At 40.8% G+C, this 18,844-nt stretch overlaps 1 protein-coding gene across 12 annotated transcripts in view; it reads right to left on the minus strand.

The window, feature by feature from the left end:
- pym1 (PYM homolog 1, exon junction complex associated factor) overlaps positions 1–18,844 on the minus strand; it is a 125,604-nt gene that overhangs the window by 69,592 nt on the left and 37,168 nt on the right. For all 12 annotated transcript variants that reach the window (XR_010016503.1, XR_010016506.1, XR_010016512.1 and 9 more), the window contains exon 3: positions 4,858–4,959. The gene's annotated coding sequence lies outside the window, so the exon portion shown is untranslated. The remainder of the gene's footprint in view (positions 1–4,857; positions 4,960–18,844) is intronic.

The following is an 18,844-nucleotide window of genomic DNA, read 5'->3' on the forward strand; positions in this document are numbered from 1 at the left end:
TCCCAGAAAATATGAAAATGATTTGCCTCCTTAGAGCCGCACCTTCTCCAACACATCACATTTGTATCTTTATATTTTTCCTGATATGGGGTCTTGAAGTATCTTATAATGTTTTTCCAACAATGTTCTCTCCAAGTCAAAGAATTAGTCGAGAACCACTGAAAGCTGCAGATTTTCCCCCAAGCCTCCTCTGAAAGTACCAACCCCGCTTCTTTCTCCCACTTCTCTTTAATATACAGTGTATTTACATTTTTAGCATGGGAGAGTGCATTATATAGGCGAGAAACTGATTTACTAGGTATTGAACTGCAAGCCGAATTAAGAATCTTGAAAAATTCTAATTCTACTGTTGATAGGTCTGTATATCTACAACTCTGGTTAACACAGTTTCGTATTTGAAGGTACCTAAAAAAGTCATTATGTTCTAGGCCATGTTTGTCCTGCAGGATTTGGAAACTTTGTAATACTCTTTTATCTATAAATGAGAGGTAGGTTGTAAGACCTTTCTTTATCCATAGCTCAAATCTTTTATCTCCTCTGTTGGGAAGGAATTCGGTATCATATGCACACCATCTAAAGAGTTTTAGCATGTTATTAATTCCACATGAATTAACCACCTTCTGCCATACTTTTAATGTAAGATTTATCCAAGCATTATTAAATTTTTCCAACTGGGCCATCAATCCTTTGTCAGCTATTGAGGCCTGAAGAGGAAAACTGTCAATCAATCCAAATTCTATTTCCTTCCATCTAGCCTTATATTTCCTATTACACCAATATAACAGAGGGGTTATCTGTGAGGCATAAAAATAATTTCACAGGCAAGGAAGAACCATACCTCCTCTTTCCTTCCCTAACTGTAAAGTGTTATATCGAATTCTAGGTTTCCTTCCTTGCCAAATGAAGCGGGAAATCCATTTGTCCCATTCCCTGAATTGATTATCATCCACCTCCACTGGTAAAGTACGGAAAAGATATAATAACTGAGGAAGAATATTCATTTTTATAGTATTTATCCTTGAATTTAAACTTAAAAAGGGGATAAGATTCCATCTATGCATATCTGCTTTTATCTCTGAGATTAATGGCCCATAATTTACCTGTGACGGTGTTGAAAGATCCTTCGGCAGGGTTATTCCTAAATATTTTAATGATTTAGCTTCCCACTTAAGATCGTATGTATCCTGCAATTTTTTGGATGGTGTATAATTTAGGGACATAACCTGCATTTTCTTTACATTTATTTTATAACCTGATATTTTCCCAAAGTCATCCAACAGTGTAAACAATCCTATAAATGATTTTTCTGGTTCACTCAGATAGACCAAAACATCATCTGCGAATAACGCCACTTTCTGTTCAATCCCTGCCACCTTGATACCTTTTACGATTTCGCTCTGTCTTATTAGTTGGGCAAGTGGTTCAATATATAGCGCAAAAAGGAGAGGAGAAATTGGGCATCCCTGTCTAGTGCCTCTCTCTAAAATGAAGGAGTCAGAGAGGTCCCCATTTATCTTAATTCGGGCTGTTGGGCTGTCATACAGAGTCTGAATTACTTTAATAAACCTTTCTTGAAAGCCGAATCTTCCTAACACTCTGTATAGGAATGCCCAACTAACCGAATCAAAAGCTTTCTCAGCGTCCAATCCTACTACCATTGTCTCTGTCTCATTCTTATTAACCTGTTCTAATATGTGCAGAGTTCTCCTTATGTTGTCCTGTGTTTGTTTTTGTTGAATAAATCCAGTCTGGTCTAAATGGATTAGGCCAGGTAAAAGCTTTTCCAATCTGCGCGCTAATATAGATGTAAATAGTTTGTAATCTAAATTAAGAACACTAATTGGCCGATAATTGCCACATTCTAGTTTATCTTTACCCTCTTTAGGAATAACTGAAATAATCGCTTCTCTCCAGGAAGGTGGAGTTTCTCCTCTCTGCAAGATCCAATTAAAGGTGTTAAGTAGTAATGGGGCTAACTGTGTCTTCAGGGACTTGTACCACTCTGAGGTAAACCCATCAGAACCCGGGGACTTTCCAGCCTTTAACCTAGAGATGGCCATGTTCAGTTCTTTGACAGTTACTGGTTCTAATAAACTTTCATTTTGTAAATCTGTAAGTTTAGGTAGATCTAAAAAATTCAATACACTGTCTATATAGGGCTCATTGGGGGCCCGGGGTTGGGAGTACAGCTCTCGATAATACCTTTCAAAACTCTTTTGAATTTTCCCTATTGTACTCTCCACAAGCTTTGTCTTTGGATTCTTTATTTTATGAATTGTATTGTCTGCTTGTTGTTTTTGTAATTTATATGCTAATAATCTAGCTGATTTACCTCCTACTTCATAATTCTTTTGTCTCAGGTAAAGAAAATTTCTTTGAGTTTCCAACGTATAAATATCATCAATTTCACTTTGCAATTTCCTAATTTCCTGTTTTCGATTTGAATTACTTTTGTTGCTATCTCCAACTTGAAGTTGTTTTAATTTTCCTTGAAGGTCTGCTAATTTTTGTGCATTGATTTTTTTCATGTGAGTAGTAATGGAAATAATTTTCCCTCTCAGTACAGCTTTCAATGTATCCCATAAAATCACTGGTGATGTTTCTCCCGTGTCATTAAGGTCTAGATATTCTTTGATTTCTCCCCTTAATCTCTCCATTACTTTTGGGTTATTGAGTATATGTGAGTTTAGCCTCCATAGTGTTTTCCTCATTTTCCTTTCCAGGATTAGAGACATAGAGACTGGGCTATGATCTGACAGATCAATTGTTGCAATATTACAGTTTTTTATCCTGAGTCTATCTGTATTAAAGATAAAGAAATAGTCTATCCTTGAATAGGCTGAATGAGGGAAAGAGTAATATGTATAATCTTTACTAGTAGGGTGTAATTCCCTCCAGACATCTATAATTCCCAACTCCTCCATCAATGAATTCACTTTCCGAGTCAGAGGTTTATTCTGAGTAACTATTCTTGAAGAATCTAATATAGGATTTAATCTAATATTAAAATCCCCTCCACAAATTACTACCCCTCGAGAACTGACCATTAGGTCAAAAATGTGTCTATAAAATGACCATTCACTACCTGGAGGAGCATAAACATTCAACAATGTTATTTCTGTACCTTCTATTCTTCCTGTGATTTTTACAAACCGTCCTTCTTTGTCTCTAGTCTCTGAAATATGTTCATAATTAAGAGTACTTGATATTAAAGTAGCTACCCCTCTTTTGTGACTCAATTTATATGATGAATAAAATACATGCTTAAAGCCCATTCTTTTTAATTTTCCATGTTCAGATTGGCTCATATGTGTTTCCTGGAGGAAAGCTATTTGTGCCCTCTCTTTTTTCAATTTAGACATAATCTTATTTCTTTTAATTGGATTCAAAACCCCATTAACATTATAGGAAATTATTTTTACCAATTCAGTTTGCATTTTTCTCTAGTAGAAAAAAAGCACTCTCCTTTTCTAACCAAACAGTAAGCAATCCCTTCTCAACAGTAAACCAAGACATATAACCACACCCTAGACATTTCTGAACGTATAACATTTGAAAATTTTCCCCGACTTCCCACAGTGAGGCCTGAGCACCGACCCGCCTCAGTTCAGAGGGATAACCTCTATCTTCACCCTGTGTTAGAGGGCCCTCAGCAGTTTGAATAATCATAGAGAATTTTCTCCTATTTATGTCTCGACCATATTGCTATCATTCAAGTTATTCCGCCTAGATTATTTTCAATTACCAGTTTTCATTTTACTTTTAAGTCCGATTTACTCTTTTCAGTCATTTCTCTTAATTAATCTGTATTCTCTGTACATTTGCGTCTGAATCTTTGCAGCTTTTCCTTGTAGTTTGACACTCTGTTTCGAGTGGAGCGTCCTCGCCCCACTAACTGCCACGACTTCTGCCGAATCCTCTCCAGTAGCGACTCCGGTTGGGTGATAACTTTAGTAGGTAGTCCCCGGTCCGCCAGGTCCGACGTTGCCTCCTCCACCGTAGCGTAAGTTTTTGTCCCTTCGTCGTAAAAGACTCTCAGCCGAGCTGGATACAGGGTCTGGAATCTGATGTTGTTTTCCTTCAGGACTCTCCGTGTTTCCGTATATTCCTTCCGTCTGGCAAGAATCCCCGGTGCGTAGTCGTGGTCTAAACTGATTTTACAGTTGTTCCACATGAAACCTTTCTTTTGCCATGCTCTTTTAAGCACCTCTTCCTTCGTTCTGTAACTGAGAAATCTGATCAGAATCGATCTGGGCTGGGCGCCTGCCGGAGGCTGTGGTGCCAACGCGCGGTGAGCCCTTTCTATCTGTAGGTCTTTTGCGGCCGGTATATCAAGGTTCTCTCTAAGCAGCTTCTCCACGAAGGGAATCATCAATCCGGGTTTACCTTCGGTTCCTTCGGGAACTCCGTAGATCCTCACATTTTCCCTTCTCGAGCGGCCTTCTTGATCTATTAGTTTCCACTGGAGTTGGTCTTGTAGCTTCAGCATTTCTGCTATCACTTCCTCGGCATTTTGTAGCTTCTCTTCAATTCCAACAATCCTCGCTTCGGCTTCATCTATCCGCGAGTTAGTTTTTACTATTTCTCCTTTAATATCTTCCAGCTGTTTGCTGTTATCTTGTTGGAACTCGTGAATCTCTCCGAGAATCAAAGACAGAGTCACCGATTCCCCCTCATTATCTCCGTCCTGGCTTGCCGTGGGGGAGCTAGGCCCTTCGCCTTGCTGCGTCCCTTTGTGTTTATCAGCCTTCGGAGTGGACTTTTTATTCTTGTTCTTAGACATCATCCTTGCCCCTTTTATTAATATAGTTATGCAATATTAAGTATTTGTCTAAATTCGATTTTGGGGCAGTTTACCTTCTTTTTTGTCGAGAGACCTTTTCCTTACGCCGCCATTCCCTTGATGACCCGGAAGTCCCCTCCTTGGAAATATTTAAAATGGAAAAGTTGACTCACTCCCTGAGAATTCAAAAAGAAAAATTTTATCAAATTTGGAATAAATGGATTGAATATATAACCCCAATGCGAGCAGACTTTAGATGACTATCCTAATGATTTATACTGCTCTTCTCATCAACACAGTAATATTGCTAACGTAAGCACCCCTAGTCTAAATGTCTTTTTTTTTGTTTTCTTTTGGAAAACAGAGAATTAACGCAAATAAAGGGAAAGATTTGGGAAAGGGATAAAAAAATGAAAAAATTAAGTAAATAAGTACATAGGGATTGGATAATTATGTCTGCGGGCAGGAGCAAGCATGAACAAATTAGGTTATAAACACCTACAATGGTTGATACATAGGTTTATATACAACATTTTGGACCAGTGGAAATGGTCCAGAAGTGTTATATGGAAACTATTATTACCATTTTTCTTAACAACTAATACCATTACTTAGCTTAATAGATTAGAATTACCACAGTACATAATTACCTATTTAAGAGTCTAATTTCCTTTTATATCATCTCAATGTGTACTTAAGAATGTATAAATAATTATAGTTTTATACATATAAAAAAATGGAAAAGGTTATATGTGTGAAAAAAGTACATGATATTTGTGAATTCCTTATCCAAATAAAAATAAAATTTAAAAAAAAAGAAATTAGTCTATACCTTTATTCCTTCTACCAAAGTGCATGACCATATGTTTCCCTACACTAGATTCCATCTGCCATTTCTTTGCCCATTCTCCCAATCCATCTAAGTCCTTCACAGACTCTCTGCTTCCTCAACATTCCCTGCTCTTCCACCTATCTTCACATCATCCACAAACTTGGCCACAAAGCCATCAATCCCTTCACCCAAATTATTGACAGAAAACATAAAAAGACGCGGTGCCAATACCAACCTCTATGGAACACCACTAATCATTGGAAGCCAACCAGAAAAGGCCCCCTTTATTTCTGCTCTTTGCCTCCTGCCGGTTAGCCAAACTTCTACTCATGCTGTATCTTTCCTGTAATACCATGGGCTCTTATCTTGTTAAGCAGCCTCATATGTGGCACCTTGTCAAAGACCTTCTAAAAATCCAAGTAAACAACATCCACTGACTCTCCTTTGTCTCTCCTGCCTGTTATTTCCTAAAAGAATTCCAGCAGGTTTGTCAGGCAAGATTTTCCCTCAAGGAATCCATGCTGACTTTAGCCTATTTTATCATGTGCCTCCAAGTATCCCAAAACCTCATCCTTAATAATGGAATCCAACATCTTTTGAACCACGGAAGTCAGGCTAAATGGACTATAATTTCCTTTCTTATGCCTCTCTTATATTAAAGAGTGGAGTGTCATTTGCAATTTTCCAGTCCCCCAGAACCATTCCAAAATCTAGTAATTCTTGAAAAATCAATACAAATACCTCCATAATTTCTTCTGCTACCTCTTTCAGAACCATCTAGTCCAGGTGACTTATCTACCTTCAGATCTTTCAGTTTCCAAACAACCTTCTCCTTAGTAATAGCAACTACACTCACACCTGCTCCCTGACACGCTTGAATTTCTGGCATACTGCTCATGTCTAAAACAGTTAAGACCGATGCAAAATACTTATTACGTTTGTCCGCTATTTCTCTGTCCCACATTACTACCTCTCTAGCATCATTTACTAGTGCTTCGATATCCACTCTCCCCTCCTTTTTACTCTTTATGTATCTGAAAAAAACTTTTGGTGTATTCTTTTTTATATTATTGGCTAGCTTACCTTCATATTTCATCTTTTCTCTCCTTATGGCTTTTTGGTTGCCATCTGCTGATTTTTAAAAGCTTCTGAATCCTCTAACCTTCCACTAATTTTTGCTATATTAAATGCTCTCTCTTTTGCTTTTATGCTGTCTTTGATTTCCCTTGTCATGGTTGCCTCATTCACTCTTTAGAACACTTCTTCATCTTAGGGATGTATCTATCCTGTGCCTTCTGAATTACTCCCAGAAACTCCAGGCAATGCTGTTCTGTTAGTATCACCTTCCAATCAACTTTGGCCAGCTCCTCTCTCCTGTCTCTGTAATTCTGTTTGCTCCACTGTAATACTGATATATCTGACTTTAGATTCCCCTTCTAAATTGCAGAATGAATTCTATTGTAACACCCTGGTTCACATTTTTAGCAGTTCTGTAAGAGCAGTCTGTTCTGCTTTCAGCCTGTTTGGGTTATTGTTGAAGATAAGGGATGCTGAGGAATATGTGCTATCCAATTAGGAAGGTTGGTCTTAGGTTTTTTTGTTCGGTGGGAGATGAAGAGAGAAGACGCTGGAGAGAACCGGTCATAGGATTTGACCTGGTGGGGGGGCTGTGATTCATTGGAGCCAGGCGGCGAGATTGACTGAGGATCCGTGAATATGAATTGTGGGAAGGGTTGAGCTCCAGCTTGTGCACATTTGACTGTTTAGTTATAATGAGCCCCTTTTGTTTTTCCTCTTTCTTTACTTTACTAACCCTTAAGTTAAGTTAAGATTCATAAATATAATTCCTTTAGTCGTATGCAGTGCGCTGTCTGTTGTTTCTTTGCGCTGAGTTGTAACAGGGTAGCAAATTACACAGTATCCACACAAACCGGGATTTGGGGTAGGAGAGTCATCTCAATCTCATGGGTTTGACGGGACCAGAGAGTGTCTTCCCTAGACGTATGCAGCCATGGAAACCAGCAGGGTTTCACTATCATATTATAATCACTATCTTCTAAGGCAGGGGTAGGCGACCTATGGCCCGCGAGCAAATATTGGGATACTATGCTTATCCGGCCCGCAAGTGATTTTTCCTTATTCTGAATGTTTCACACGACCACACTGATGGACATGCATGGCATCTTGTTACACTGGCCCCAGGTTCCGTTTTGTTCCAAACCACACACTGGTATATACGAATGACGGGAAGGCAGACTACCTTATTAATATGTATTAGATACTCTCCGTGCACGCGCAGGTTTTCAGATGGGATCGTGTTTGCTACTACATTTGATGTGGACGTGGACACTGCACCAGAAATTTTTCAAATGGAATTGATTGAGATGCAGTGTGACAACATATTGAGATCGAACTTTCATTCTGAAGATGTGTCAGTGCTTGACTTCTATAGAAAATATATTCATGCAAGTGGGAAGTATCCTGACTTAGTGGACCATGCAAAAAAGATGGCATCATTGTTTGGCAGCACGAATCTGTGTGAGCAATTATTTTCAAAAATGAAGCACACCAAGAACTATTGGGAAGAAGATTGACTGATGCCCATCTGGATAATGTCTTGCTCTTGGCATCAACAAGTCTGACACCCAATATTGAGAAGCTTTCAAGCAACAAACAGCGTCAAGTTTCACATTGATTTATCAACTGTTTGCATCAAAATTTTCTTTTTTATTATACTTAATTTACCACCATTCAATGCATCATGTTCATACGTTTTATGTTTAAAGATTCTTTGTGTCCTTTTAATAGATTCAAAAGATGCCTTGATTGAAATAAATTGCAACTACACTGAGTTCTTTAATTACTAATTGGCATCCTTGGTTAAGCACAAATGATTTTCTAGCATGCATTATTCATTAATTTGAGGCAAAACTTAACTAGATGTATTTAAATGGATAATTCCCATATTTCAAGTTTTTTATGGCATTTATCTGGCCCACCGTCTGCTCATTAAATCACGATCCGGCCCACAGAGGCAAAAAGGTTGCCGACCCCTGTTCTAAGGGTTCCTTTACCTTAAGCTCCCTCATTAAGTCTGGTTCATTACACAACACATAACTCAGGTCCTCCAGACCCAGCAACATCCTTGTAAATTTTCTCTGTACTCTTTCAACTTTATTTACATCTTTCCTGTAGATAAGTGACCAAAACTGAACACAATACTCCAAATTACGCCTCACCAATGCCTTATACAACTTGAACGTAGCATCCCATCTACGGTACTCAATACTTGGATTTATGAAGGCCAATGTGCCAAAAGCTTTTTTTACAACCCTGTCTATCTGGTCACTACTTTCAATGAAATATGGACCTGTAATCCCAGATTCCTTTGTTCTATCACACACCTCAGTGTCCTACTGTTCACTATATAAGACCTACCGTGGTTGGTTCTACAGAAGTACAACACCTTGTACTTGTCTGCATTAAATTCCATCTGCCATTTTTCCAGCTGGCCCAGATTCCGCTGCAAGTCATGGACGTCTTCCTCACTGTTACACCCCAATCTTGGTGTCATCTGTAGATTTGTTGATCCAGTTAACGATATTATCATCTAGATCATTGATATAAATGACAAAAAACAATCCCAGCACTGATCCCTCCACTAGTCACAGGTTTCCAATCTGAGAGGCAACCACTTACTACCACTCTGGCTTTTACCACAAAGCCAATATCTAATCCAATTTATTACCTCATCTTGAATGCCAAGTGACTGGATCTTCTTGACCAATCTCCCATATGGGATCTTGTCAAATGCCTTGCCAAAGTCCATGTACACAACATCCACTGCCTTGGTTTCATCAACTTTACTAGTAACTTCCTCAAAAAACTCTAAGATTGATTAGACATGACCTACCACACCAATGCTGACTATCCTTAATCAGTCAATGTCTATCCAAATATTTATATATCTGGTCCTTTAGAATACAGGTTTCCCCTGCCATCCGAAGGTAGAGCCTTCCTATGAAATGGTTCGTAAGCCGGAATGTCATAAAGCGAAGAAGCAATTACTATTTATTGATATGGGAAAAAATTGTGAGCGTTCGCAGACCCAAAAATAACCTACCAAATCATGCCAAATAACACATAAAACCTAAAATAACAGTAACATATAGTAAAAGCAGGAATGATATGATAAATACACAGCCGATATAAAGTAGAAATACTTTTCTACAATCATTGCCGGCACTGTTCTCCATAGCGAAAATCTCACGCAAGCGCTCTCGGCAGAAAATCTCACGCAAGCACTGTGGCAAAAACACTCTCTCCAGTAACCTTTAAGCTATGAAGCTGCCAAATCATACCAAATAACATGTAAAAATACACAGCCTATATAAAGTAGAAATAATGTATGTACAGTGTAGTATCATTTACGGGAATCTGGAAGACAGCTTGCCGAGCACACTGATGATGGTGTGTTAGGTTGAGTCGTCGCAGGTTGGGGTGGTGCAGTGGACCCCATCCTTCGGGCTGCTGACCAATACTGATCCACGAAGAATGCAGGGGTGCAGCGGTAGCCGGGAGGCACACAGCACATCTTTAAGAAAAAAGCCGAAATAAACGTGCTAATTAATTAGCTGCCGCCCGGCACGTAATTGTCGGCCCAGATCAGAGGTGACACAATCAGCAATCACCTCTGATCTGGGCCGACATTTACGTGCTGGGCGGCACCTAATTAATTAGCTTGTTTATTTCGGCTTTTTTCTTAAAGATGTGCTGTGTGCCTCCCAGCTACCGCTGCATTCTCCGCGAATCGGTATCTGTCCGTGGCCTGGGGGTTGGGGTGGTGGGACACTGGGGTGTCATCTCATTGTCGTCTGTTTCCATTAGGGCAGGCAGGTCATGTTCTCCGATGTCTGCCTGCCTCAATGTCGAAGGTCGAGGTTCGTCGTCTGCTGTGGCTGATGTGGAAGGCTTGCTTGACTGCTGAGCTTCGTGCATTTTTCTATCATACAGTTTTTTGTAAACACTCAACCATCTTGCAAATATGCCCTAAACCGATATTCCCTTTCAAAATTAAAGTTGTACTTTATCATTGCAGCGAAAATCTCACGCAGTTGCATCACGTTCAGTTCTTGGACGACTTCACTTTCAGTCCATTCGCTACTACATTCGGTTTTGATTGTTATCCTTTCCTCTTCCAATTGCATCGGCTCTTCATCTATCAGTTCTTGGTCATGAGATGCCAAAACCTCTTCAACATCACCTTCATCAACTTCCACAAGCCAAACTCACTTTGTCCTTACTTCGTTCACCACGATCAAAACGCTTAATTATGTTTAGTTTTATGCTAAGTGTAACACCCTTACGAGCTCTTTCAGGCTTTTCCGATACCTTAGAACTCATCTTGCAAATGGCTGCTCACAGGCACGTGTTTAAGCAATGCCGGCGAGAATGTCATTCCGAATCCAGGGGAGGAATGGTTGCTCGGGGCGCGCGGCGCGCTGCCTTTTTTTGTGCGCTGCCTTTCTTCGTAACAGTGAAAACATCTTCTGTTAGCGAAAACAGGTAACTAATGTAGGTCATTCGTAACAGTGAGGTTTCGTAAAGCGAACGTTCGAAAAGCAGGGGACACCTGTTCCTTCTAATAACTCCCATTATTGATATCAGGCTCACTGGCCTATAAATTCCTGGTTCATTTTTAGAGCCTTTTTTTAAACAGCGGGACAACATTGGCTATGCTCCAATTCTCTGGTACCTCTCTTATCGCTAGGGATGATTAAAGTATCTCTGCCGAAAGGTCTCGGCCCAAAACTTTGACTGTACTTTTTTCCATAGATGCTGCCTGGCCTGCTGAATTCTTCCAGTATTTTATGTGTTTTGTTTAAATATCTCTGTTAGGGCCCCAGCAATTTCTGCACTTGCCCTCTGCAGGGTCCAAGGAAACACCTTGTCAGGCCCTAGGGATTTATGCACCCTAATTTGCCTCAAGACAGCAAACATCTCCTCCTCTATAACCTGCATAGGGCCCATGAAGTTGATGCTACTCTGCCTCACTTCTACAGACTCTCTGTCTGTCTCCTGAGTAAATACAGATGCAAAAAATTCATTAAAGATCTCCCCATCACTTTTGGCTTCATGCATGGATTACCATTCTGATCTTCCAGAGGACTGAGTTTTGTTCCTTGCAATCCTTTTTCTCTTGACATATCTGTAAAATCCCTTAAAATTCCAGATGAGGATCACAAGAATTATCTGGGGATAAAAGGGTTAATGTGATGATGAGCATTTGATGGCTCTGGACCTGTACTTGCTGGAGTTTAGACCCGGGGTGGGGGGAACCCATTGAAACCTATTGAACATTGAGTCCTGATGAAGGATATTGGCCCAAAATGAAAGAAAAAAAGAAAACCCCATTTCTTTAAACTCTTGTCCCTATAACAGAATCACAATAAAACCACCCATGGCACAGCATCTTACTGGGAGAGAATGCGCACAAAAGAAAGTCATACAGATATTTTGTTTGAAATGGCTCTTTCAAAGAGTAACTCCCTTGTCACATCTCCTACAACTCTTTCTTTTCCAGTTCCCACTGGTTCTTCTACAATTACCTTAAATATGTGCCATCTGGTTCATAATAGATACAAATTCACTCAATCATATCTAGGGTTTGAATTCTTTGCTTTTTATTTTGGTGTTTCACAGTTTACTCAGTTATCTTGCAAAATTAGGCTTTTCAATTATTTAATAAAAAGGCAAATGTATCAACTTTTAGTTTCTAAATTATTGCAACCAAACTGATGATGGCAGATAATAATAATGTATGTTCAAGCTCATCCATTACCTCCTGCACTTTACTATACTTTTCAATCCTTGACTAGTTGTGATGTAACTTGATGTTTTTCTCCCTCCACAGGTGTCGTCTGATCCACTGAGCTTTCCCTGCGTCTTCCTGTCTTCCAGTAGCTGCAATGTTGTCACAGTTGGAATGTGTTTCCTTTCTGGTGTTTGTTTCCCTCTCCTTTCTTCTCCCTTCTGCCATTACCAAGCCCCTTTTCAAACTCCCTCAGCTGATACCTATCTGTGTCATCCATTTTCTCTTGGCTTCCAGCCTTCCAAAGGCACTCCTTTTGTTCTCTTCAATACCCCCCCACCCCTCTGCAATTTAAAACAAACCTGATTTCTAAGTGTACACGGTTCTGATGAAAGGACATGTATCTGAAGCATTAATCCTGTTTATCTCTTCTTAGATGCTGCCTGAACTGCTGAGTATTTCCAGTCATTATTGGGTCACCCTTATTATTGAGTTAAAATAATGCAGAAGCAAGCCCTTCAGCCCACTGTGTCTATGTTGGCCATCAAGTACCCATCTGTACTAATTCCAATTTCCAGCGTTCAGCCTATAGCTTACTATGACATAACATCTCAAGTGTTCATTTAAATAGTTATTAAAAGTTATGAGAGTACCTACCTCCAACACCTGGATTTCAACCACCGCCTACATGAAAGAATTCATCGTCAATTCCCCTCCGACCACTTATTTTAATCTACAACCTCTAATCATTTCATATCTCTGTTAAGTAGAAAAGTTTCTCACTATCTACCCTAATAATGCCTGTCATAATTTTGTATGCCTCTGTCAGGTACCCAAGAAAAACAAATCTAGTCTCTCCTCATAATTGCTCCATCGTAGTCAACATCCTGGTGAACCTCCTCTGTATTCTCTCCAGTAAAATCATATTTTTCCTATAGGACCACACTCACTACTCCAGCTAGGAGCTAACTCATATATTGTATATTTGCAATCTCCCTACTCTTATAATCAGTGCACAGATTACTGAAGGCTATATTCCTGCCATTGATGTTAGACTCACTGCCTTCACAAAACCCTACCGAGCTTCTTGAATAAAGGTATAGGATTTGCTGTCCTTCATTAACTGACACCATCTATGAAGGCCCCAGCAACCTTCCGCAACAGTATGGGATACATCTCATGAAGCTCGAAGGATTTAGCCACACTTTTAATCCCACTAAAGTCACTAATATCCCTTCCTTTTAAAACATAATTTGTTCCAGAATTATTAGCTAGAGAAGTGGGAATGGTTCCAAGGTAGGTAGTGTGTTCTTGCCAGATATGGGAGACCTGGGAGAAATGGGAGACCTCTAGTTACCCTGATAGCTATATCTGTGTGAAGTGCATAGAGCTACACCTCCTTATAGACCATGTTAGGGAACTGGAGCGGCAGTTGGATGACCTTCCCATACAGGAGAATGAGGAAGTGATTGATAGCTACAGGGAGGTGGTCATACCGAAGCTGCAAGAGGCAGGTAGCTGGGGTGACTGTCAGGAGAGGGAAGGGAATAGGCAGGGAGTACTACTGTAGCCATTCCCCTCAAAAACAGGTATACTGTTGGGGGGATGGGGGAACAAGACCAGGGGAAAGATACAGCACTGAAGGAAGTGGGAGAAGAGGAGAGTGGTGATGATAGGGGTGATCAATAGTTAGGGTAACAGATGGCAGATTGTGTGGATGTGAGAGAGACTCCCGGATGGTATGTTGCCTCTCAGGATCCAGGATCACAGACATCTCAGATTAGGTTCAGAGCATTCTAAAGGGCGAGGGTGAGCAGCCTAATGTTCTGGTACAAATCGGAACCAATGACATGGAGAGAAAAAAGAAGAACATAAGGAACTAAATAGGAAACTGAAAAGCAAGACCTCAAGGTTAGTAATCTCTCAATTGTTGCCGGTGCCACGTGCCAGTAAGGGTAAGAATAGGTTGATATGGCAGATGAATGTGTAGCTGAGGAATTAGTGTAGCGGGCAGGGTTATAGATTTGTGGATCATTGGTATCTATTCTGGGGAAGGTATGACCTGTTCAAAAAGGACAGGTTACACCCGAACCTGAGGTGGACCAATATTCTTGCAGGCAGGTTTACTATAGGGGTTGGGGAGGGTTTGGACTAGTTTGGCAGGGGGATGGTAACCCGATTGCTAGGTCAGAAGATGGGGAATTATTGTACAGGTAGATGTAGTGCGTAAAAAGACTATGAGGACAGATAGACAGTTAATAGGTCAAAGTTGCAAACAGCTACACACACAAATGCTGCAGGAGCTCGGCGGGCCAGGCAGCGTCTATGGAGAGGACTGTGGTTGACGTTTTGGGCCAGGATCTTTGGATCTGTTGAGACCCTTGGGTCTCGGCCCAGGAAGTCGTCTGTGTTCTTTTCCATGGGTGCTGCCCGGCCTGCTGAATTCCTCCAGCATTTGTGTGTGTTGCTTGGATTTCCAGCATGTGCAGATTTTCTTTTGTTTAAAAAGGCAGCTAGATGGGTTGAAGTGTGCCTATTTTAATGCAAAATGTATCAGAAACAAGGGCGATGAACAGAGCATTGGTTAATACACAGAACTATGATGTTGTGGCCATTACAAGGCTTAGCTGTCAGAAGAGTGGGGATGGCTGATGGCTATTCCAGGGTTTAGGTGTTTCAAAATGGTCAGCACTTAGTGATTTTTATTAATGACTTGGATGAGTAAGTAGAAGGGTAGATGAGTAAGTTTGCAAATGATACAAAGGCAGGCGGGTCGTGGATAGTGCAGAGGGTCATTAAGAGTTACAAAGGTAATTGATAGGATACAGAGCTGGGCTGAGAAGTGATAGATGGAGTTCAGCCTGGAGAAGCGTGAAGTGATTCGCTTTGGACAGTCAAATTTGAAGACAGACTATAGAATTAATGACGGGATTCTTAGCAGTGTGGAAGAACAGAGGGATTTTATTTATTTATTTTATTGAGATACAGAGTGGAATAGGCCCTTCAAGCTGTGCCACCCAACTAACACAATTTAACCCTCGCGGAATCACAGGGCAATTTTCCATGAAGGGCCTATTAACCTACCAACCGGTACATCTTTGGACTGTGAGAGGGAAGTGGAGCATCCGGAGAAAACTCACGTGGCTATTGGGAGAACGTACAACGGCAGGATTTTGACCACGTTCATAGATCAAAGTTGCTGTGCAAGTTGATAGGGCTATTAAGAAGGCACATGGTGTGTTAGCCTTCATTAGTTGGGGGATTGAGTTCAAGAGCCACGAAGTAAGTTGCAGCTCTATAAAACCCTGGTTAGATCACACTTATATCCAGTTCTGGTTGCTTCATTATTGGAAGGATGCAGAAGCTGTAGAGAGGGTGCAAAGGAGATTTACCAGGATGCTGCCTGGATTGGATAGCATCAGGATAGGTTGAGTGAGCTAGAGCTTTTCACTTTGGAGTGAAGAAAGATGAGGGGTGACTTGATGGAGGTGTACAAGATGGTAAAAGGCATAAACTTTTTCCCAGGGCAGAAATGGCTAACATGAGAGGGCATAATTTTAAGTTGATTGGAGGAAAGTATAGTGTGGTTGTCATAATTAAATTTTCTACACAAAAAGTGGTGGGTGCGTGGAATGCACTGCCAGAGGTGGTAGTAGAGACAGATACGTTAGATATGCATATAGGTGGTAGAAAAATAGAGGGCTATGCAGGAGAGGAGGTTTAGATTGATCTTAGAGCAGGTTAAAAGGTCAGCACAACATTGTGGGATGAAGGGCCTGTATTGTGCTGTAATGTTCTATGTTCTATGTCCTGTAACACCGAATCCTGAATTGCCTTTCCCCTAGTGCACTCAACCACAAGCTGCTCTAAAAAGCTGTCTGGCAGGCATTCTACAAATTCCCTCTCCTGGGATACAGAACCAACCTGATTTTCCCAATCTACCTGTATATTGAAATCCCCCATGACTATTGTAACATTGCCCTTTTTAACATGCTTTTTCCATCTCCCATTATAATTTGCAGCCCGATTCCTGGCTGCTGTTCAGAGGCCTTTATATAATTCCTATCAGGGTCTTTTTAACCTTAACAGTTTCTTAACTCTATCCGCGAAGATTCTACATCTTACAATCCTATGTCACCTCTTTCTAATGACCTGATTCCATTTTTTACCAACAGAGCCACCAAACCCTTCTGCCTACCTGCCTGTTCTTTTGATACAATATGTATCCTTGGATGTTAAGTTCCCAACTAGGATCTTTTCTCAGCCATGACTCAGTGATGCCCACAATGTCATACCTGCCAATCTCTAACTGTGCTACAAGATCATCTACCATATTCTATGTACTGTATGCATTCAAATATAACACCTTCAGTCCTGTTTTCATCACCCTTTTCAATGTTGCCCCCATGTTACATTTCAATTCATCCCACTGGCTGCATTTTGCCCTATCATCTGCCTGTGTTTCCTCACAGTCTCACTACGCATTGCATCTATTTGTATACCATCTGCCCCATCCTCAGCCCTATCACTCAGGTTCACATGAGAGGGTCTAGCTGATAATCAAAGAAAATAAGAGCAGAGATTCTGAAAGTTAGAGTCTGCGCCTCCATCTTAATTGGATCCATTTTTCTGCCCTCTGATGGGCCTTTTTATATGCATGAGGCAAATTATGAATGGCCAGCAACCATTCAGTTGCAGAAAGCATCTTAATAAACCCTGCCCATATACTCCCATGCAAGTACACCCTCAGCTTGATACATTGAAAAACTCTCAGAAGGATGGTTCTCTAATTTTCAAGCTCCTTAAGAGATATTTGCGCATCTATGTACACAAAGAAATACTTGCATATGCTGAACTGAGCAATGGTGAATGTGTTCTGTGGCAGTGAGGCAGAGCTGGTAGACCACTTAACTTCAGGATTGATTCTGTTCATGAGTCACTGGGGATGTGTTCTCCACTTTTCTGTAAAGTGGACCAGTTTAAGAATTGACATTGCATTCGCGATTTAGACAGAGAACCACGTCACAGTTACACTTTAAAGATGTCAGGTTTAAGCCCACAATTTAAAGAAAATTAAATTATAATCAACACAATACATTGCAGTACTCTTGCCGCTCAGCAAGACTTGGAATTTCACAGTAATCTCATGGAAACATCGTTGAGAAGACATAGTGGTAGTTCATGGTTTGATTATCACAGTCTGCATCAAAACAAACTCAAATTCTTCTCAAATGGAGTATGCTTTTACAGCTGTCATTCTTATTTTCCTCTGTGGTCTTCTTTAATGTATGAGAATGACCAGTGAGGGCTGGTAAGCTATTTGACTGTGGGAAGGGGTAGAGGCTGGGGTGGGAGGGAGACATTTGAGCTTAGCTTGTTCTTGTCCTTAAATCACACGTGCACTCTGTGGCATCAGCAAGAGTCCTGATTGATTTTGCCTTTTTCTATGCCAAAGACCAAGAGGACAGTCCTTACCTGCTGTCTCAGATGAAATTTGTGACTTTTCTGGGAAGTGATCATTCTCAGTGACTGAAGTGACGAAACTTTTGCAAGTGGATGTCCCTTTGCACGGAAAATGCAGCAATCAAGTAGAGCGAACTTGCACAAATCGCAAGTGGTGTAGGGGAAAGGGGAAAGGAGCAAGGAAGTTTTGGCACAGTTCAGCAAACCTTCAAAAGCTTCTCATTTGGTTCAGTTCTCTTTTAGAAACACTCACTAGGCAAACAAGCAGTGACACCATGTCTGACTTGGCTTCTCACACCCAGATGTGAGAACACCCAGGTATGGTCTCATTTTCTATAGTAGTACAGATCTTTTCCCGAGCTATGGAGTCTCACTGCTGTTACTGCCGGTATCCAGGTTACTACACAATTATGTGTGGAGCTCCAGATCAGTTCAGTAGATAACTATACTTTGTCAATGTATATCTATGTGAGGCACATAGGCCATCAATTAAGGCTGTGGTGCAATGATAAAATTGATCTTAGTGTCTCAGATGAAGGAATGGGTCACAATCCTCATTCTCAAGGTGAATCCTGCCTGAGGATTTCACACATTGGATGCAAACAGATCAGTTCTGAGCAATTGATGCCCTTGTTAACAGCCACTGCCAAAATTTGCATTGTTGATTCTCAGGTGAAGTATGGGAGGGCTGCTGGTAGCTAGGTTATTGGACCCCACATGTAGGGGCATACGGAGGGGATTGAGAGAGCCAATGTGAGCATCAATCCACACCCTCTTCCTCCTCTAACCACCACCAGAGGGAAAGTAGTTTCAAAAGCCTACATGTTTGGGCTTCTTTTCACTTCAGCTACCAAGCAAAATCATGGCTGTGGTTCTTATCATGGGACCCATGTCTTCAGGCAAGGAATATAAGCATTCCTACTGCCTGCTCAGAAGAGGTTGTTATGATAGAATG

Source organism: Mobula hypostoma, chromosome X1, assembly GCF_963921235.1.
Source record: "Mobula hypostoma chromosome X1, sMobHyp1.1, whole genome shotgun sequence".
Taxonomy (NCBI): Eukaryota; Metazoa; Chordata; class Chondrichthyes; order Myliobatiformes; family Myliobatidae; genus Mobula; species Mobula hypostoma.